Here is a 19,655-nt window from a genome sequence, read left to right as displayed (position 1 = left end):
CACATATTAGAAGAGACCCAAAACAGCGAAGCAGCAGGTGAAGTAAGTTTGCTACAAAGATGTTGAGGAATAACATAGGAAACTGGTGGAATAATCTCACAAAAATGAATACCGCACAAAAAGAAGACCCAATAAAAACACAACTAAAAGCAGTGCACATTTCAACATACCCAAAGCACGCTGGGCTTAAAGATACATTTGCATGTATTTTTCAAAAATGTGGAAACAGAGAGTAAAGCAACACAAGTAGCATCACACACACAACAAATGAAATCAACTCAACAATTAAGGATACCAGATGACTCCATAACATCATGGCCACAGAACTTTAGTCTTGGATAAATTATATTTCCAATCATCAGTGTAGCGTTTCGTATGAAGATGACATGAACCCAGACTACAACTCCCAGAATGGAATAGGTTGAAAAAGGAAAGACTAGGGGCATGATAAGGAGCTAATGTGTTATTTATTGCCCCTAATAAATAACAATACGATGGGTACATTATTTTTCAGGTGCAATAAATAACACCTATTACAAGTTCATATGGAGTAACATAAGATTTTGGTATTTAACACCCCAAAATCCACATGGTGGAGAAGTGTGGCTCAATGATTAGAGCGACAGACCCTGATGCAGAGATCTAGCCCGGGACCAGGGTTCAATTCCCCGCCTTGGCGGGTCTTGGGCTCAAAATTCCACAGACCTGATAATTCTCGCCTCGGTGCCTATTCCAATCATGGAGTCCCACTCTGCAACTCTGGGCAATAGCTTGCTTAATCTCCACAACGGCCCCCACAACACTAAGGGTGTCTGGCCTCCACCTTGGGGGTGCCCAGGAGTGGACGCCTCACAGGGAAAGCCAGGATGGGTTCCACAGCGGTATTCGTACAAGCGCCTTGAGACCCTTGCGGGTGAGTAGTGCGCTATACAAGTATCAATTTACATTTACATGGTAAAATAAATAGGCTTAGTGGTCATCACAGAGAACTTCAGATGTATTCCTTGCATCCTGTGTGAGTAAATGATGCAATTCCAAAATTGGTTTTATGCCTTTGTAAGCTGGTAACATAAGCTGGCTGCCAGTTTTTAGTTTGAACCTGGGCAGCACATGCACTGCTCTGTGAGCCATGCGGTATTGGAATATGGAATAGAAGCCCCTCCCACTCTTCACCCATATTTGTTATTGGCTTGTTTCATTGTTTCGTAAATGCTGGCTTCTGATTCCTTAACAGGCTTGTTAGTCTCTCCTTAGTACCGCCTTGTCTTCATTCGTAACCTCTCATGAGGACTGGCTCTTTTATGGCTCCTTCCCCCCCTCATTTATGAGTACACTTTGGCCTTCTAATATTCCTAGCCCAAAAGAGATGGGGAGACCAGCTAAAAATCTGGGCATTTGGTTTACGGAGGATCTCAGATTCGAGCATCATATTAAAAAACTTACAGGCACTTGTTTTGCCACTCTGAAAATGCTCCGTAAATTCTTCCCCTTGCTCCCTAGGGAGGCCAGGGAGTCGGTTGCCAGGGCGCTCATATTGGCTCGCCTCGACTACGCGAATGCTCTGTTCAGTGGCATCCCGGCATACCTGGTCAAACGCCTCCAAATTATTCAGAATGCGGCAGTACGTCTACTATTTAACATCCCCAGATGGAAGAGCGTTCGCGTGGAGCTGCGCTCGCTTCACTGGCTTCCTGTAGCACAACGCATTTTGTTTAAGTCTTTGGTGTTGGCGTTTCGTGCAATACATGACCAAGGCCCCTTGTACTTGAGAAAGAGATTCACAAGGTACACCCCGGCACGTACCCTGAGATCTGCCACTTTGTGTAAACTGTCCCTTCCCCGTTTTAAACGTGCCAGACTTGGTGGTCAGTCGCTATCTGTGGTGGTGGCTCGGGCCTGGAATGCACTCCCTTTTCATCTGCGGTCCACGCCGACAGTGGCTGCTTTCAAAAAACATCTGAAAACTCACTTATTCAAGAGTGCAGTCTAGGAGGGTCCCTCGATGTTTTGCTTCCTGCCTTTTTGTTTTCCTCCCCGCGCCAGGATACTCCCCAGTAACAGAGCGCGTTACAAAATGGTTTATACTTATACTTTTACTTCTGTTGTTACATGGTGAGACTTTAGTCTTTAAGCACTATTTTCTTTAAATAGTTTCTCCTACTGCAGGCACGATATGCTTTCCTGCAACATTTAGCATGCCATGCGTGCTTTCACTTTCTTGAGTGCACACAGCGTAATATATTTTTTTAATGTATTTTTTCAACCACTGAAAATATTAACTTTTATTTCACCGCCAAAAATATTATGCTTTCATTTACAGCATTAACAATAGCAGCGGCCTAGCCCTGGCAGCGGGAGTGGCGAAACGGAACATTGCCCGGGGATGGGGGGCACAGACACTCCGCGGTGGGAGGAATGGGAGCGAGGCCTTGACTGGTGCCAAAGGGCCGAAGAAACTGTATACAATAGTCAGGGGTGTACTAAGAAATGGAAGTAAGTATGGGGGCCCTGGCAGAAGTACAGAGAATCTGGGGTAGACTCGGAGGGGAGAGGGAGATGATATTTGTAGATTGTCATCACTGCTCCCCAATGAGTACTTTTTTGTCAACTCCTGTGTTTTTCCCCGAAGTGCTGCATGAATATTGTTTTGTACTGGATGGCCTCACGAGCATGGTTAATAAAAAGAATTTAAAAAAAATTTAAAAAACAATAGCAGCCGCGGTGCGCAGAACTTGTTTCAAAATTAAAAAATGTGAACACACAGAGTTGTGAAATTCCCATTAAAATAAAGCTGAATGTAAGCACAGACATATTACGTGAACTTCTGGGATGCATGGACATCGACATAAAAGCACACGCTGCCTTCATCCGACCGCCAAGTTGAAAAGGGCATTTTGCCTTTCATTTGATAAGTAAAACACATTTTTCCAGCTTAAAATATAGTTCTGAAATATGAACATGAACATGTACTGCATTTCTACTTTTCTCTTTACTTTTATGCATTTCACATGTTAAATAATGATGTTCCATTACCATTTTGGGTACTCCTTTTTAGATCTCGCCTAGCGATACAGTGTGAATACGCTGCCATCGCTTTTCGAGGCATGCAGTATACACAATAGCGTGGAAGCTTCGTGGACGCTCCACCCACTCTCCGCCCATATTTTCCATTGGCTTAGGTTCTAATTGCTGGTTTCTGATTGGTTTAAGGATCGTTAGTCCCGCCTCATGACAACGATGTTGTCATTTGTATCCTTCCAAGGCTATCAGCCCCTTTACTTCAGTGTTGCAAGGTAACTATTTTCTTCCAGTGCGTGCCTTCTCCCCCACCGCCCCCCTCCTGCAGTTCCTGCGTTCTCTGGTTGTTTCGTACAAACCAATCGCCGTTTAAGAGTTTTATAACAAACCAGGATTTCCTAGGAGTCTCAGAAGCTGCCATTCAATAAGATAGGACAAATCGTTTCAAAATCATGTTTAAATGGGAAAGGCTGCCTGTCAGTGTATGCCAGGCCTTCGTTGCAAACGGAGAAAAATCATGAAAACAATTAGAAAGGGGAATGTTATAGCGGCAGAAGCATTAGAATGAAAGTACTTCGCTCTTACTTCTATGCATTTTTGGGTGCTTGGACTTATTTTGGTGGGCGTGTGCCTGCTTCTCCCTTCTTTTTAATGGTGGTGGGGCTTGTTATTCTGACCACCGGCCTCCCACACACTGCCGGTGGTCAGCTGAGCAGGCACATCTCTCCTGCTCCCGGGCCGCGACACAACGGCAGACGCCTCCCTGCAGCTCCAAGCGGCACAGTGAGTGACCAAGCAGTGCATCAGGTGGGGAAACAGTTGGTTTGTGTGGCAGCTACGTAGATGCGGTACAGGCAACCCCAGTGATACACATGACAAAGAAAGATGCGCACTTGTTGCTACTTGTGAGCGCATGTGGGCATTAGGGACTTGTGGATAGCAGTGAGCGGCACGTGTAGTAGCACACAGGCTGCCACTAAAGGACATGTAACCCGTCGACTTCAGGCAGACATTTGCCTCTGTAAGGTTCATTCTGCTCTTCTTACATGTGGACTCCAGGGAGGGGCAGGTCTACCCGAGGAGGGGATATGCCGACTCGGGCCCACAGAGCTGTGTGGGTAATTTCCCCATGCACCCCCTGCTTCCCCCATTGAGCTTTCCCCTTTGAGGGGGTAAGCTGGTCGCCAAAACTGACTTAATCAGAAAGTGCAGGCTGCCAATCTTAATAGTGCCATCACTTTCGCCGCTCGTCCTGTTTTATGGTTCTATCCCATAGAATCTTCAATTGTGATGTAGCGATGCATTTGACAACACCAGTTTGGAACTTCGTGCCCAGGAGAGGGTATGCTGAGCTGAGCTAGCTGGGCATGCTGCCCCAGAAACAGCTGAGCAGAGCGAGCATTCACCATTTGCAGGGCACAAGTCCTCTAAAAAGAAGTGGGGAGACTGACAATATGCAAATGACATCATGACGTCACATGCTGCATGTGTCCCGGTGTCTGAAAATTACACCGGGACACATTCAGCATATTTTTGTGAGGCCCAGCTTCTTGGCAGGGAGGACGGCATCCACCATGTGAAAAGAGTGGGGGGACACCGTCCACCCGCGTGGACCCCCGACTCGAGCCCTGGCCATTTGTGATTCTGGGAAAGGGTGCCTGGAAAAATCCGGTAGAGGGATCGACCCGGAGCGTGCCCTTCTAACCGGCAATATGGAGATCTGGAGTGAGATCAGCTGCATGATTCAGGTAGGTGAAAGTGTTTCTTCGATTTGAGAGAGCAAACAAGACTGTGGGTGTTGGACTTGGCCCATTTTCCCCAAAATTTTCGCTTTTCACCCCCCTATTTTAGGATGTCTCCCCCATGGTGAAGAAATGTGTAGGCCATGTGTGGAGTGAGATGTCAAGTGTAATGTAATACAATGGTGTGTGCACTTATTAACCCCCATAGTAGAAATGTACCCTGGTAGCATGCTGCATTTAAAATGGATGCCATGGCTGTGTGTTGTGCCACCTGACTGCAGTGGGTTAGCGGTCTAGTTGTTTGGTACCCAGCCATCCCTGCATTTGGAGGGAAAGCCTGGCACCCAGGGTGCTCTACTCCTCCCCCTGAGCCAGTTTGAACCAGTTCCCCAGAGGATTCTAGAAGCTTCTGGCACGGACTGGTAGGTGGGGTGAGGGGCATATAAATAAGGGGGCTCTGCCACCATGTGCTCAAACAGAGCAGGGACATGAATGTGAGGGGACCTGCTGCCAGGGGGTACCGCCACTTGGGCCTGTGTGCTGGACCCTGCACCCAACTAAAACCCCTCTGCTGTCCACAGGGCTAGTGGAAGCCCCACTGCAGGAGTACAGGCTGCTGTACAGGAGGAGTGCCACGCTACAGTGGAGGATGGTGAAAGCCTACCGCCCTGTCCTGATGAGTACGCACTGACTGGTGACCTTGCCAAGTAGTGCCTGCTGCTCTGCTACCTGGCCCCTGAGAAAGGAGCGCCATCCTAGGTCCCTGAGGCTGGTGGGATCTTGCGCCACGCTAGCGCTACCCTAAAAGCACCTGGAGAGAAGAGCGCTTTACCTGATTGCCAAGGAGCCCCTGTAACTGCACCCAGAAGGAGGTGAAGAGCACTATAAGCTGAGGGCTAGTGAAGAAGAGCGCTATCTCCTATCCCAAGCTTGCCAGCTGTCTAGCGCTAGGGGAGTGCGGCGCTATATGTCAAGAGCCAAAGGTGAGGAGCTGAGGCCTACAGAGCTGTATTGAGGGAGCTGCCCCCCCCCCCCCGGCGCTTTGCTACTAGAGCGCTGTGAAGCATGTAAGTGCTGCCTGCCAGGACTGGGCAGAATGGCTGCCTGCTAAGGGCTATACTGCATGATCCTACAGCGCTGTGTTAAAAGAACTGTGCCCACCTGAACTCAGAACTGTGCCTTCCAAGCGCTGTGCTGGTAAAGCGCTATTGCCCAGTACCGCCGCTACTGGAGACTGCCTTAGCGTCAAAGCGGTGTGCTGGAAGCTCTGTGCCGTGAAGACGCTGTTGCCCTGTGAAGTGCTGCACTGTCGGAAGCGCCGTCTACTCCAGAGAAGAGTGGGTGCCTACCCCGTGGTTTGGACATTGAAGTGGAGGGAGCCTACCCCTCATTGCCACAAGGAGAAAACTTACCGTCATCACCGCCGCGGCCCGGGGGTTGCCTGCTCTGACCCGCGCTGGCTGGAAGCACTTGGGGCCATAGATCACCGCCGTGGCCCGGCGCCTTGCCAGGAGGGTGCCTGCTGCTCACCCGGGCCTCCACCGTGGCCCCCGAGGCCTGGGAGGGCCGCCGCGGAGTTAAGGAAGGCTGTGCTAGGCCTGTGAAGGCAGCGTGGGAGGCATCACCTGATCAGGGCGCCAGCCACGTCATTGGCCACGCCCTCCTGAATGCCGTGCTGCCATTGACGGGCGGAGCCGCGCCCACCAGATGCCGCGCTGGGATTGGAGCAAGGCGGGAGCCTACACCGCACTGGGCAACGTCCTCCCACCTCCAAAGACGTCGCTCCAGAAGGGGGTGGGGGCTCTCTGGTAGTGGAGGAGAGTCCCAAGAGGAGGCGGAGCGGTTGCGGCGCTCCCGTTCCGTGAGACTGGAGCGGGAGCCCACCCCACCGGTCAGTGCCCCCACAGGTCCAGCACAGCACCGGAAGAAGTACGGCGGAGACCACACCATTCCAGCCCCAAGGAGTGGTGAGTGGGGCCGGGCGATGGCTGAAGGGAGGTGAGGGCCGCCTTCCACAAATTGTATCCGGACTGGTGTGACTGCTTCGTGCTGGGAAGGGGTATGCTTTAGAACCCAGGGAGTGGTGGGGTTCAGTTAAGCGGTGGGTGACATCAACAGTGTCCCGTCAGTCCTGTTAAGTCGGGGCATTCTTCATTTCCATGCCCTGGAGAAGGGGGCGCCAACGTGCACAGTGCTTGGTTCCTTCCCCAGCTGCCCCACGGGGACATTTCTTTGAACTCGGAGCCCCAGAAAAGGGACTCCCACATCCTTCCTGCTGGCCTAACCTACCCTACACAGCTGCAACGAGCTTGGGCCAGTGAAAGTGGTATGCCATGATGTTTTGGGGATATTCCCTATGTCGAGATGGTTCATGCCCAGGATGTATGTTAAGGGGCTAATGTGGGTTATGCTCGCCAGTCTAGGCCTACGCCTAATAAGGTTCTAAGGCCAGCAGTGCTGCCTAATGTTGTGCTCTTGCACCCCTGGTAATGGTTTCCCCTTGATGAGGATACTGAGTGCTATGGTTATGCTAGTGGTATATGCCTCCATGTCCATCTGCCTAGTACGCCTATTGTTCTTTTTGCAGGGGATGCTAATGCAAGTCATACTGTGCTTTTACGCCTGATGGTTTTTTTATGCTGAATGCTTGCTGTTATATGCCTACTGCTAAACTTATGCCTCTATGTTCTCATGCTTGTGCTGATGAGGTATAGTGAGTTTATATGCCTACGGGTTTGCTCATTATTTGATTGATGCTGTTGATATCCGGACCCGCATAAGGTTATGCCAAGAGTTAATGCCTATGTCTTTCTTACATCCTTGGAACTAATGGACTTACCTTTATTAGGGCTCTGCCTACGTCACCACTTTGTCAGAAGTGGGGCGGAGCTCCGAGCCGTATTGTTAAGGGGCTCAGAATAGTGAAGTAAAAATTCCTCAGTGCGCGAGATTTTTCGGTATTTTTTTTGCCATCTGCATGGCAATTGGTCCTCTCACGGCTGTGTTTTTGTAAGGCTTCACGCAATAGGCCCTAGGAATTTTGCTGTCTCCACTTCCTACATATACCGTGCTAACACGCGCATGAGAATGCCATAAATTCCCAATTACCAGATGTCAGAGTCCGTTCGCGCATTCACGACTCTGTAGTTTTCTTGAGCTGTGTGTACGCGCATGCTGTCTCCCCATCCAGGAGAATGCCATAAATTCTCAATTACCAGCTGTCAGTGGTCCTGGTAATTGAAGGCAGATGCTTGTAGCGTGTTCACTGCTGTGCTTTTATTTTTCTTCAGCTCTGTGTGCGTGCATGGTGGCTCCCGTCTTTCCTAAAATGAATCCTAGGTTTGAAATTGAAAAATAATTTTAATCTAGTTAACCAAAAAGTGTAAGGGACTTATGAGGGCTTCAAAGGAATGTTGACAAAAATCGATGATTATTTCTGCCTTATATCTTGTTTCATCATCCTTTGCTGGCAGTGGGTCTCACACCTATCCTGGCCTTTTAGCGAAAAACACTTTGCAAGTTGGGATTTTGAAGCCCATCCTTACAATTTTAAATATAAAACTGCAAGTCCCAAAATGCAATGATCTGTTGGAGAAAAAATGAGGCCTGGATAAAGATGTTTCACTAGAAATGGGGCCACAAAACAGCCCGGGCATATTTAGCAATCTAGACATTGCTTCCATGTTATCCTTTTTAAAAGTGCAGTTAAAGCATGAATGAAAACATGCTACAGAGAGAGGGGGCACACTAAAAGTGTCACAAGTGAGACCCTTTCAGACAAATACGGCTGTATGTGTATTTGGATGCCCCCACCTTGACACCTACTCCCATCATGGACATGACTGAGGGGAGCTACGGATAGCTCATCACAGAGTGGCTCACCTCATTACCAGCTTTTCGGAGCGCTATGAAATGGAATAGATTGTAGTTGCTTTGGCTACACATACGTGTATGACATTAAGAACCATCAAGGTGCACGCACATTACTCGACTATCATATAACCTGCAGCACAGAAGTGGATGGGCCAGGTAGAGGCGGAAGTTGGGGTGTAGGGTTTAGGGTGTAGAAGGATGCCTTCTTTCTGATTATCTAGTAACCCCATCAGAAACTTGGAGCCTTGTCTTGAACATTTGTAAATGTAGTCTGTAATATGTTATTGTGTCATGAGTATTTGGATTTGTAACCTGTAAATACCTGCCCTTATCTCCCTCATGTATCCTGCACCTTGTCCCCTACTACTCGATCCGTAACTGGTTGATGTAACAGAGTAAACACCATTCCTCGCACGAGCAGCACTGCTTCCAGGGAGGGAGGAAGGAGAAATTATTGAAAAGGAAGTCAATGCGCACATCGGAGGGGAACCATCCCTGCTCAATACTGTCACCATTTGAATGTTCGCTAAAGCGCCTTGCAAACTATTCCTGAATTTAGCAGGAGCCGTGGAAGTTATTTTAATCCACTGTTTAAAGGGACCAGCGCTGAGAAATGGGTGTCTCTTTGGGCGAGAGAGCGCTTCCAAAGCTTCCTGGACTTTGTTGCAACTCATGGGTAGGAAAATTATCTTTCAGCACATGTTTAAATATAAAGATGAGCCAGGATGTGAACAATGCGAGTGATGGTGCCAAATGTTGCAAAACCTAGTCTAACAGCACAATAAGCAAAACCTAGTTTAACAGCACAACAAATAATCGAGAACAGGAAGCCTGAATCATTGCCAAATAGTAAGGTAAGAAAGCTGGCACTAAATTAGGAGACATGATATCACTTGACACTGCACTCAAGACTTAAGAGCACATTTTGGTCATTTAAATGAAATGTTTTTTTTTAATCACGTATTATTTAACCATGCATTAGTGAGTGCAGAGTAGTGAGTGCAGAGTAGTGAGTACAGAGTAGTGAGTGCTGAGTGCAGAGTAGTGAGTGCTGAGTGGTGAGTGCAGAGTAGTGAGTAGTGTGTGCAGAGTAGTGAGTGCAGAGTAGTGAGTAGTGAGTGCAGAGTAGTGAGTGCAGAGTAGTGAGTGCAGAGTAGTGAGTAGTGAGTGCAGAGTAGTGAGTGCAGAGTAGGGAGTGCAGAGTAGTGAGTAGTGAGTGCAGAGTAGTGAGTGCAGAGTAGTGAGTGCAGAGTAGTGAGTAGTGAGTAGTGAGTGCAGAGTAGTGAGTGCAGAGTGGTGAGTGCAGAGTAGTGAGTGCAGAGTAGTGAGTGCAGAGTAGTGAGTGCAGAGTAGTGAGTAGTGAGTGCAGAGTAGTGAGTGCAGAGTAGTGAGTGCTGAGTGCAGAGTAGTGAGTGCTGAGTGGTGAGTGCTGAGTGCAGAATAGTGAGTGCAGAGTAGTGAGTGCAGAGTAGTGAGTAGTGAGTGCAGAGTAGTGAGTGCAGAGTAGTGAGTAGTGAGTGCAGAGTGGTGAGTGCAGAGTAGTGAGTAATGAGTGCAGAGTAGTGAGTGCAGAGTAGTGAGTAGTGAGTGCCGAGTGGTGAGTGCAGAGTGGTGAGCGCAGAGTGGTGAGTGCAGAGTGGTGAGTGCAGAGTAGTGAGTGCAGAGTAGTGAGTAGTGAGTGCAGAGTAGTGAGTGCAGAGTAGTGAGTAATGAGTGCAGAGTAGTGAGTGCAGAGTAGTGAGTGCAGAGTAGTGAGTGCAGAGTAGTGAGTGCTGAGTGCAGAGTAGTGAGTGGTGAGTGGTGAGTGCAGAGTAGTGAGTAGTGAGTGCAGAGTAGTGAGTAGTGAGTGCAGAGTAGTGAGTGCAGAGTAGTGAGTGCAGAGTAGTGAGTGCTGAGTGCAGAGTAGTGAGTGCGGAGTGGTGAGTGCTGAGTGCAGAGTAGTGAGTGCGGAGTGGTGAGTGCTGAGTGCAGAGTAGTGAGTGCAGAGTAGTGAGTAGTGAGTGCAGAGTAGTGAGTGCAGAGTAGTGAGTAGTGAGTGCAGAGTGGTGAGTGCCGAGTGGTGAGCGCAGAGTGGTGAGCGCAGAGTGGTGAGTGCAGAGTGGTGAGTGCAGAGTAGTGAGTGCAGAGTAGTGAGTGCAGAGTAGTGAGTAGTGAGTGCAGAGTAGTGAGTGCAGAGTAGTGAGTGCTGAGTGCAGAGTAGTGAGTGCTGAGTGCAGAGTAGTGAGTAGTGAGTAGTGAGTGCAGAGAAGTGAGTGCAGAGTAGTGAGTGCAGAGTAGTGAGTGCAGAGTAGTGAGTAGTGAGTGCAGAGTAGTGAGTGCAGAGTAGTGAGTGCAGAGTAGTGAGTAGTGAGTGCAGAGTAGTGAGTGCAAAGTAGTGAGTGCAGAGTAGTGAGTAGTGAGTGCAGAGTAGTGAGTGCAGAGTAGTGAGTGCAGAGTAGTGAGTGCAGAGTAGTGAGTGCTGAGTGCAGAGTAGTGAGTGGTGAGTGCAGAGTAGTGAGTGCAGAGTAGTGAGTAGTGAGTGCAGAGTAGTGAGTAGTGAGTGCAGAGTAGTGAGTGCAGAGTAGTGAGTAGTGAGTAGTGAGTGCAGAGTAGTGAGTGAAGGGTAGTGAGTAGTGAGTGCAGAGTAGTGAGTAATGAGTGCAGAGTAGTGAGTAATGAGTGCAGAGTAGTGAGTGCAGAGTAGTGAGTAATGAGTGCAGAGTAGTGAGTGCAGAGTAGTGAGTGCAGAGTAGTGAGTGCTGAGTGCAGAGTAGTGAGTGCAGAGTAGTGAGTAGTGAGTGCAGAGTAGTGAGTGCGTGCAGAGTAGTGAGTGCAGAGTAGTGAGTAGTGAGTGCAGAGTAGTGAGTGCAGAGTACTGAGTGCAGAGTAGTTAGTAGTGAGTGCAGAGTAGTGAGTGCAGAGTAGTGAGTAGTGAGTGCAGAGTAGTGAGTGCAGAGTAGTGAGTAATGAGTGCAGAGTAGTGAGTGCAGAGTAGTGAGTGCAGAGTAGTGAGTGCAGAGTAGTGAGTAGTGAGTAGTGGGTGCAGAGTAGTGAGTAGTGAGTGCAGAATAGTGAGTAGTGAGTGCAGAGTAGTGAGTGCAGAGTAGTGAGTAGTGAGTGCAGAGTAGTGAGTGCAGAGTTGTGAGTGCAGAGCAGTGAGTGCAGAGTAGTGAGTAGTGAGTGCAGAGTAGTGAGTGCAGAGAAGTGAGTGCAGAGTAGTAAGTGCAGAGTAGTCAGTACAGTGTGTGAGTGTGCAGGGTGAGCAGTGTGTGAGCATGCAGGGTGAGCAGTGTGTGAGCGTGCAAGGTGAGCAGTGTGTGAGCGTGCAGGGTGAACAGTGTGTGAGCTTGCAGGGTGAACAGTGTGTGAGCATGCAGGGTGAACAGGTTGCGAGTGTGCAGGGTGAACAATTCCAATCCAAACCACATAATTCCATTCCACACCACATGCATACACTCCATAACACATGGCTAAAAGACATTGCCATTTACAATGCCATTAGCTCTAACTCAAATAAATCCGAGACCTATTGCATTTCCAATGCTTGTCCTCCTTTTCCTTTGCCCTGTACATAATCCCCCTTGCACATATTGCCCTGGCACCAGTTGGCGCAGTATAGTGATAACTGTGATTACCTTTGAGATTTATACAATACAAAAGTTATTCTTTTTCACCAGAACTGGTGTTGTGTCTCTTTTGTGGTGTGCCTTGGGTGTCGTCTGTGTGTACTGCGTGGATGCTTCACACATGTCCTCAGGAGTTTGGCCTGCCCGCTCTGCACCATGCTACCCTTGTTGAATTGGCTACACCATTTCTAACAGTGGGTAGGAGATAAAGTTACACTGGTTGAATGTCATAAAGGTAGCTTGGTAGAGGAAGATGCCGGTGAGAGGCTGCGAAGCAGTATTTATGTACTTCACCTCACTGAGTCTACTCAAAGGAATTTATTTATCTGGCCTGGCCTTGCAGGAACTATGTACACTTTTATGCAATATGGGAAGTAAAGTGCATCTGTCATAGAGTAAAGCACACACAGTAGCAAATGCTTTTAAACAAGCACTTCTGACACTTTTATTCCTCACCACTTGTCTCTGAGCTCTCAGGAGAGTTATTGTAAGCAATTGAACATCAGATATGTTGGTTTAGGCCCTTCAAGTGTACTTTGTTGAACGAATTAATGAGATGTATTGCTGTCATTCTTTTCTTGATCATCAGAATTAGATTTATTAAAAGCTTGCAGCACGTTACTTTTCTCATACAATGATGTACAACACTAATATTTAAAAACAATCTTAAATCATACAAGATGTTACTGAGTTCTTGCATTTGTACATTGTATACATATACATTCCCTGTGGCCCCTAAAATACATATTTCTTTACATTTTCTGATGAAGAGAATAAGGCATATACTTTGGTAATACAATTCTCTAAAGTAAAAGAAGGCACATGTTTGATGTGGATCTGCACCCTAATAACACGCCATGCTTTCAATATGTCTCGTTTGTCAGTGAGCGATGGCCTTCACGTCAGAGTTTTCTAACATCATGCTGGGATGGCCTGCCTAAAATGGTGACCACACATTTCAAAACTCCCTGCTCTTTTATTTTGTTTTATTTGGTGCTATCGAATACTTAGTTTTAGGAGTGAGCTTCTTCCACACTGCTCAGCTTTTTGCCTGGTATCATGTTGTTGTTTTAGCTGGAACTTTGCCATAAATCACAAAGCAAATAACACAATTCCTCCAAAACGTCCTTGGTAATGGCCCACGGTGTTGTTCCCCAGCCCAACGCTTCTCTCTACTCAATGTAATACATTTTTTGCACACCAAATTCTTGTAAATCAGGGCTATGTGTTACGATTCACTAGTAGTACTTACTGGCGTTATCATCATAATTCATCTCTCTGATCTTTTTGCCAAAGCCATGATGCATTGTCACCCCCACTTCAATATTTACTTAATACATTGATAGTGAACATCTTCTGGTTTTTGAAAACTGCTAGTCCAACATAGAGATGCCTGTCAGTCTGACTTGTGCCAATTAGTTCACGAGGGTTTAATAGACATTATCATGACTGGATGATCAACAGAAAAGAAAGTGCAAATGTTTTCTTTAAGGACTCCGTTTGTCAATTATCTCACAGCAGCACATCATCTCTCAATGGGAGTGATTTATTCTAGCTGCCAGAAATTGGGTTATTAATTTCTTTAGACACCACAGAGAGGCAGTAAGCGTGAACTTTACTTTGTGGAGGGAAGTGAGGGGACATCTAGCATACTCGACCTGTCATTTACCACTTCTCAATGTAATTCCAGTTTGAACCAATCAGAGTTTTCTATCCTGTGAGATGTGTTTTATACATGGGAGGAAGGGGCAGTTGGGACGTAGAGGCCTTGAGGATTTTTTTACACTCGATTAAGGTGACCTTCAGGGGGCTGGTGCTCTCGGTTCAGGGGAAAGAGCGCAGCACAGGTCTGAAATCTCAATGCTTATCTGCATCAGCTGTTCATGGCAGAGCAAAATTTCTCTCTCTACCAAGCATACCTTGGAGATGGTTGATGTAAAAAAACAAGAGATTTGTAATGAGATTAGCGTTGTAATTTTGCGGATGGGGTGTTTACTGCTACATGATGAGCTTGTCACTGCTTAGGTAAGGTGACTCTGAGATGTAGTGCTCCAGTGTTGCTCTTGTCGTTTACAATGTATTGTTTTTAGGTTAGTTACATTGGGTAAACTGGCGTGAGCTAAGACTTCAACTCCCAGAATGCATTTTTTGAATGGCATTCCAGGACTGGAGCAACTGGTGTCATGGAGCCATCTGATATCCTTACACAGAGGGGGGCTGGTGTGGCTGCTGCATGTGGGCTGCATGGTGGGAAGGGGCACAGAGTCTTCTGGCCGGAAAAATTATAGTTGCTGCGTGTGCTTCTACTCCAGTCTTAAGGCAGATAGGCAGATCGGCAGGTCAGCCACCCCTCTAGCTGGGTGCACTACACAAGTGGTGAGGATACAGGTGCATGAACCCTGTACCCCTACAGTGTATAAGCCAATTCTTAGACATTGTAAATGTACTAATACTATCAAGACTATATGGTGCTGGGAGTTTGTCATTACGAACTCCACAGTACCATAATGGCTTTACTGAAAACTGAGACAATTGGAATCAAACTTCTCAGCACATTAATCCCACACTGATGCCAGTGTGGGATTTAATGAAAAATGCACACAGGGGGCATCGAGATGCCCCCTGAAAAGTGACCTATCACTAGTGTCCAGGCTGACTGGCTGCTCCCCTGCTGCCACCACCAGACATGTTTCTGGATCCCTGGGTGGAGAGCCTGCTGCTCTTTGGTGCCTAAAACAATGCACATCCTGGCACGAGGTGCCAAGCCTCCTCCCCGAGGATGGGCAGGGTTCACGAAGGGGAAGCTTCAAAGGCTTGCTGCCTTTGTGAGCTTCATCAGGCCTTTTGCTGCTTCCAGCAACTGGTCCCCACCGGTTCTGACCCCCCACTTTGGGCAGGAGAACCAGCAGGAAAACCAAGTGAGTAAGGGAGGTGTGTCCACCAACCCCACCCCTAAGGTGGGGAGGCGAGGCGAAGCACAACTCTCAGTCTCCGCCATCTTGCAGTTGGGGGGACCCAGCCAACCAGAGTGAGGCATATGCCCCTCTCCCACCTCAGGGTGGCATAATAGGGGGTGTACCCACCCCAAGGAAGGGACCCATTAGTCCCAACATTTTACTTACCTGTAATGCCCCTAAATCTAGTATTTAGGGGCTCCACAGAACCTTGCCTCCTCAGACAAGCAACGACTAAGAAGAAAAAGGACAAACAACCGTGCCGAAGCTAAGAAGAGGAGGATGCCCACTGACTTGGCACCACCCCTACCGGCCTGTCCCCATCTCAAACCTGCAGAAGCGAAACTCTGGTGTGTCCTGCAGCCAGCAACCTCAAGAACGCCATGGACTTGCCCTGCCTCCCAAAGAAAAGAGTTTGTCTCCCGTGAACACCGGATTTGTATATCCACAGACTCCATCTCCAGCAAAATCCGCGAGTCTGCACCACTCTGCACCCATCGCCCACGGCCCGAGTTCGAGTGGCCCAACACCACGAGGAGGTCTCCCCAGTGATTCTGACTAGAGATTTAGCGATTTCTGACCTGCCTCAAAACTCCCAGCGAAGCCTGTAGCCTCTTTCCGGAGACTTACCACGACCGCGACTGGAGCTGGTAAGAGAAACCCGACGCCTAAAGACAACCCTGCACCCGGAGCCCCATGGCCGTGGGTGGCCCAACCAATGGTGTCCCAGCATCCCCAGGCATCCCAACTTACTGCTCTAACCGGTGGTCAGCTCCAGAAGATCTTTGTCCCCGAGCCTGCAGTCTTGTTTGAAACCAGAGAATCCTCACTGAAACCAACAGGACATCCAACACCAAAACAGTACCCTGCACCCAGCCATCCCTGCGTCGCTGCGGGTGCACTTTTTGTGCTAAACAGGATCCCCCTTTGCCCTGAGCCTAACACCAGGAGCTTTGCTCCCACAACCCAATGGCCTGCTTTTAAGCAGCCACCAGCCGGAGGCGCCCTATCCCCATTGGATAACATTGGGCCTCAGCACTCCGCACCCGGAAGCCCTAGTGCCGCTGAGGGTGTAACAAGAGTGAATCCTTGAACCTGAAGGAACCCTTGCTCTAACCCCAGAAACTCGACCCCAAAGACCAAGTACTTACCTGGTAACCGTTAACTTCATTTCTCTCCTTAGGAACCTATTGATTGTTTTCTCTGAAAAATGATCTAAGAGTGGAGTTGATTTGTATTGAAACCTGAAAAGTTACAATTGTGCAAAACGGATTTACTTACCTTGTCTCTAGGAAATGTCCCAGTGTGATACCTAGACATATGACACAGAGTAGAAAAAGTAACTTAACAAGTAATCTAAAAAGTAACAAGAAAAGTAATCTGTACAGTAATTTCAATACCTTGACTTACCTATGACTCAAACAACTGCATTTTAACTTGCATTCACTTGCAAACACTGCATAATCTTTTGCAAAGCATTTATTTCACTTATCTGTGCCAGGCTTGGCTTGGTTCTACAAATAAAATACCAACAATATTTTTTATACAAACAAAATTGGTCTGAGTTCAGTCTTTGAGTGTGTAACATCATTTGGTGATGTCAAATGCTTACCACTACCCTCTGATATAGCCTTACTGCTCGCCCACACTACCACAAATAGAGAGTAAGGTGCTATCTACTCTTACTTTCTAAAAGTGGCATTTTCAAACACACAATTTAAAAACCATTTTTACTAAAAGATGTGTTATTAAATTCTGAGTTCAGAGAGTCTAAACTGTATTTCTCCATCTTTTCCCAATAGGAAGTTAAACTTTAAGATTTACAAAGTACCTCCCATTCTATCCTATGGGACAGATAGCCTTTCAATAGCGAAAAACGAAATTGGTAATATTTCACTATCAAGACATGTCGCACACACCATGACATGTCCTACCATTCACATACACTGCACCCTGTTCAGCGGGGTACCTTGGGCCTACCAAAAGGATGCCTTACATGTAAGAAAAGGGAAGGTTAGGGCCTAGCAAATGGGTGCACTTGCCAGGTTGACATGGCAGTTGAAAACTGCTCACAGACACTGCAGTGGCAGGTCTGAGATACCTTGCGGGTGGCACAATCAGTGTTGCAGGCCCACTAGTAAGATTTGATTTACAGACCCTGCCACACTCAGTGCACTTTACTAAGGACTTACCAGTAAATCCACTATGCCAATCATGCAAATGCCAATCTATAAACACAATTTACCCTGAGAGCATATGCATTTTAGTGCTGATTAGCAGTGATAAAGTGCCCAGAATCCTAAAGCCAACATCAACAGGCCAGGAAAAAATAGGTGGAAAAAGCTAAAAGTTTGCGGATAACCTTGCAAAAAGGGCCAAGTCCAACAGACTCTCACTCTGAATATGCGTTAGTCCTGTGTAACCACTAGTGGTCAGTAGTCGGCCACAAACTGCTGTGAGACTGGTGACCACCTATTCCATTTTGGACAGTCCGAGGGTAAGGAGCCAGGGACGCACTGACTCCTTGGAAGTCACAAAGAATGGCGTAAGATACAAGTTCTGCTTAGATACTCTTTGATCAATCAGAATTGGTGCTTGGGTGTATATCAGAGGTGTGCATCGTAGGCCCAGGTGCCCTAGATCAGTCTATGAATTTCAGAAAAAACGTTTTGTAAATAAGTTGGATTAACTGTACATTAATGTATTTTTTGCGGCTATAAAGACAAGCATTGGCATAGCCAATAGGTCTCACCTTTTGGATCATACACGTGTGTGTGTGTGTGTGTGTTGTATTTGTATAGCGCGAACAGTCACCCGTAAGTATCCCGGCGCTTGTACTCCTACCACAAGGAAACCCCTCCTGGCTTTTCCTTGTGGGGTGTCCACTCCTGGGCAACCCATGGTGAAACCAGGCATCCCTTGTGCATCGGGGGCCGTTGTGGAGACTAAGCAAGCTATTGCCCAGATTTGCAGCGTGGGGCCCATGCTTAGATTCGGCACTGAGGCGAGAATATCCGGTCAGAGGAATTTAAGCCCGATCCCGCCGATGCGGGAATCGAACCCTGGTCCCTGGCCAGCGTTCTGCATCAAGGTCTGCCGCTCTAACCATTGAGCCACACTTCTCCACGTGTTTAGCCATGCATCACATTATCCTGGGTACAGAACCCACAGGGATTGAGGAGCTATAGCAAAGCTGTACTCGTCACCTGTTTGCTTTTTTTTGCTATATTTGGGTGTTAAACTGGTGCTAATCAGGTGCAACCAATGTCCATTCAGTGTTACCAAGTTTAAAAAGGACGAAATAATGAATAAGTATTTTAAAAAAACTGAAGTTTAAGACTTCACGTTTACATTTACTGCATCCTAAATACGAAGTAAATGTGAATTGAAGTCTTATACTTCAGTTTTTTTTTTACTTACAAGGTTCCAAAGGCGAGACTTATTGGCTATGCCCATGCTTGTTGTTTTAGTGAACCTCTCGTGCAGTGCAGAACTCTGATGTCGTTGTTTGTGTTTGCAAACTTTACCGCTCCTACAGAAATGCGAATTATGGAAATTAGTTGGCGAGAGCTGTTTAAAATCATCCCCGGGTAAAACCGATTGTGATGCTTTTTGTGTGTAGCATCACTTGCCTGAATGCCGATGTAAGCCTCTCTCTGCACTCCCGGGCTCATCTCTTCGGCATCTCCGCAATGAAGCAGCACCCGCCGTTGCTTCCCAGACGTTACTAATAGCTTTTGCTGTGGCGATTGAATAGTCAAGTGTGCACTTTGCATGTTGGTAGTTGTAGTTCTAAAGTACGGTAAGATAATTTGAAAGAGCAAGTAAGCTTAAGCTCAATGTATTTTACCCTACTTTAGAACTCCAAGTACCAACATGCAAAGCACACACTTGATGATTCAATGGCCACGGCAAAAGCTATTACCAACGCGATCAGTTTTACCCAAGGATGATTTTAAACAGCTCTCACTAACTAAGTTCCATAATTGGCATTTCTTTAGGAGCGATAAAGTTTGAAAACACAAACAACGACATCAGAGTTCTGCACTACACAAGAGGTTCACTAAAACAAGAAGCCTAGTGAAGAACTCGTGCTTGTGCTGGCATCCACGAGAGCGTGCAGCGGCGCACAGGCTATCTTTTTTCTATTAGCACGTGCGTCGCTGCTCGCTCCTGCAAGGTGGATGCCAGCACAAACATGAGTGCTTGAAAGAGCGGACCAATTTCTAAAGGTCATCTCCTAGGGCAGCGCATGCGCGCTGCCTAGGCAGGACCTAGAAAATTATACTATATAGGGTCTTCTAGATGTACCTTGGACAGCCCTGGTGTATGCAATTCTGAATGGCTGTTGAGCAGTCTATGTGAAAAGTTGTGTACATTCGAAGTCTCCTGGGATTATTTTACAGTCATGGAGATTCAGGCAACCAGAACCCAGATAGCTGTAGTGCACCTGCCTAATGGGG

This window comes from Lissotriton vulgaris, chromosome 4_1, assembly GCF_964263255.1.
Source record: "Lissotriton vulgaris chromosome 4_1, aLisVul1.2, whole genome shotgun sequence".
NCBI lineage: Eukaryota > Metazoa > Chordata > Amphibia > Caudata > Salamandridae > Lissotriton > Lissotriton vulgaris.
Note: the sequence above shows the minus strand (reverse complement) of the source record.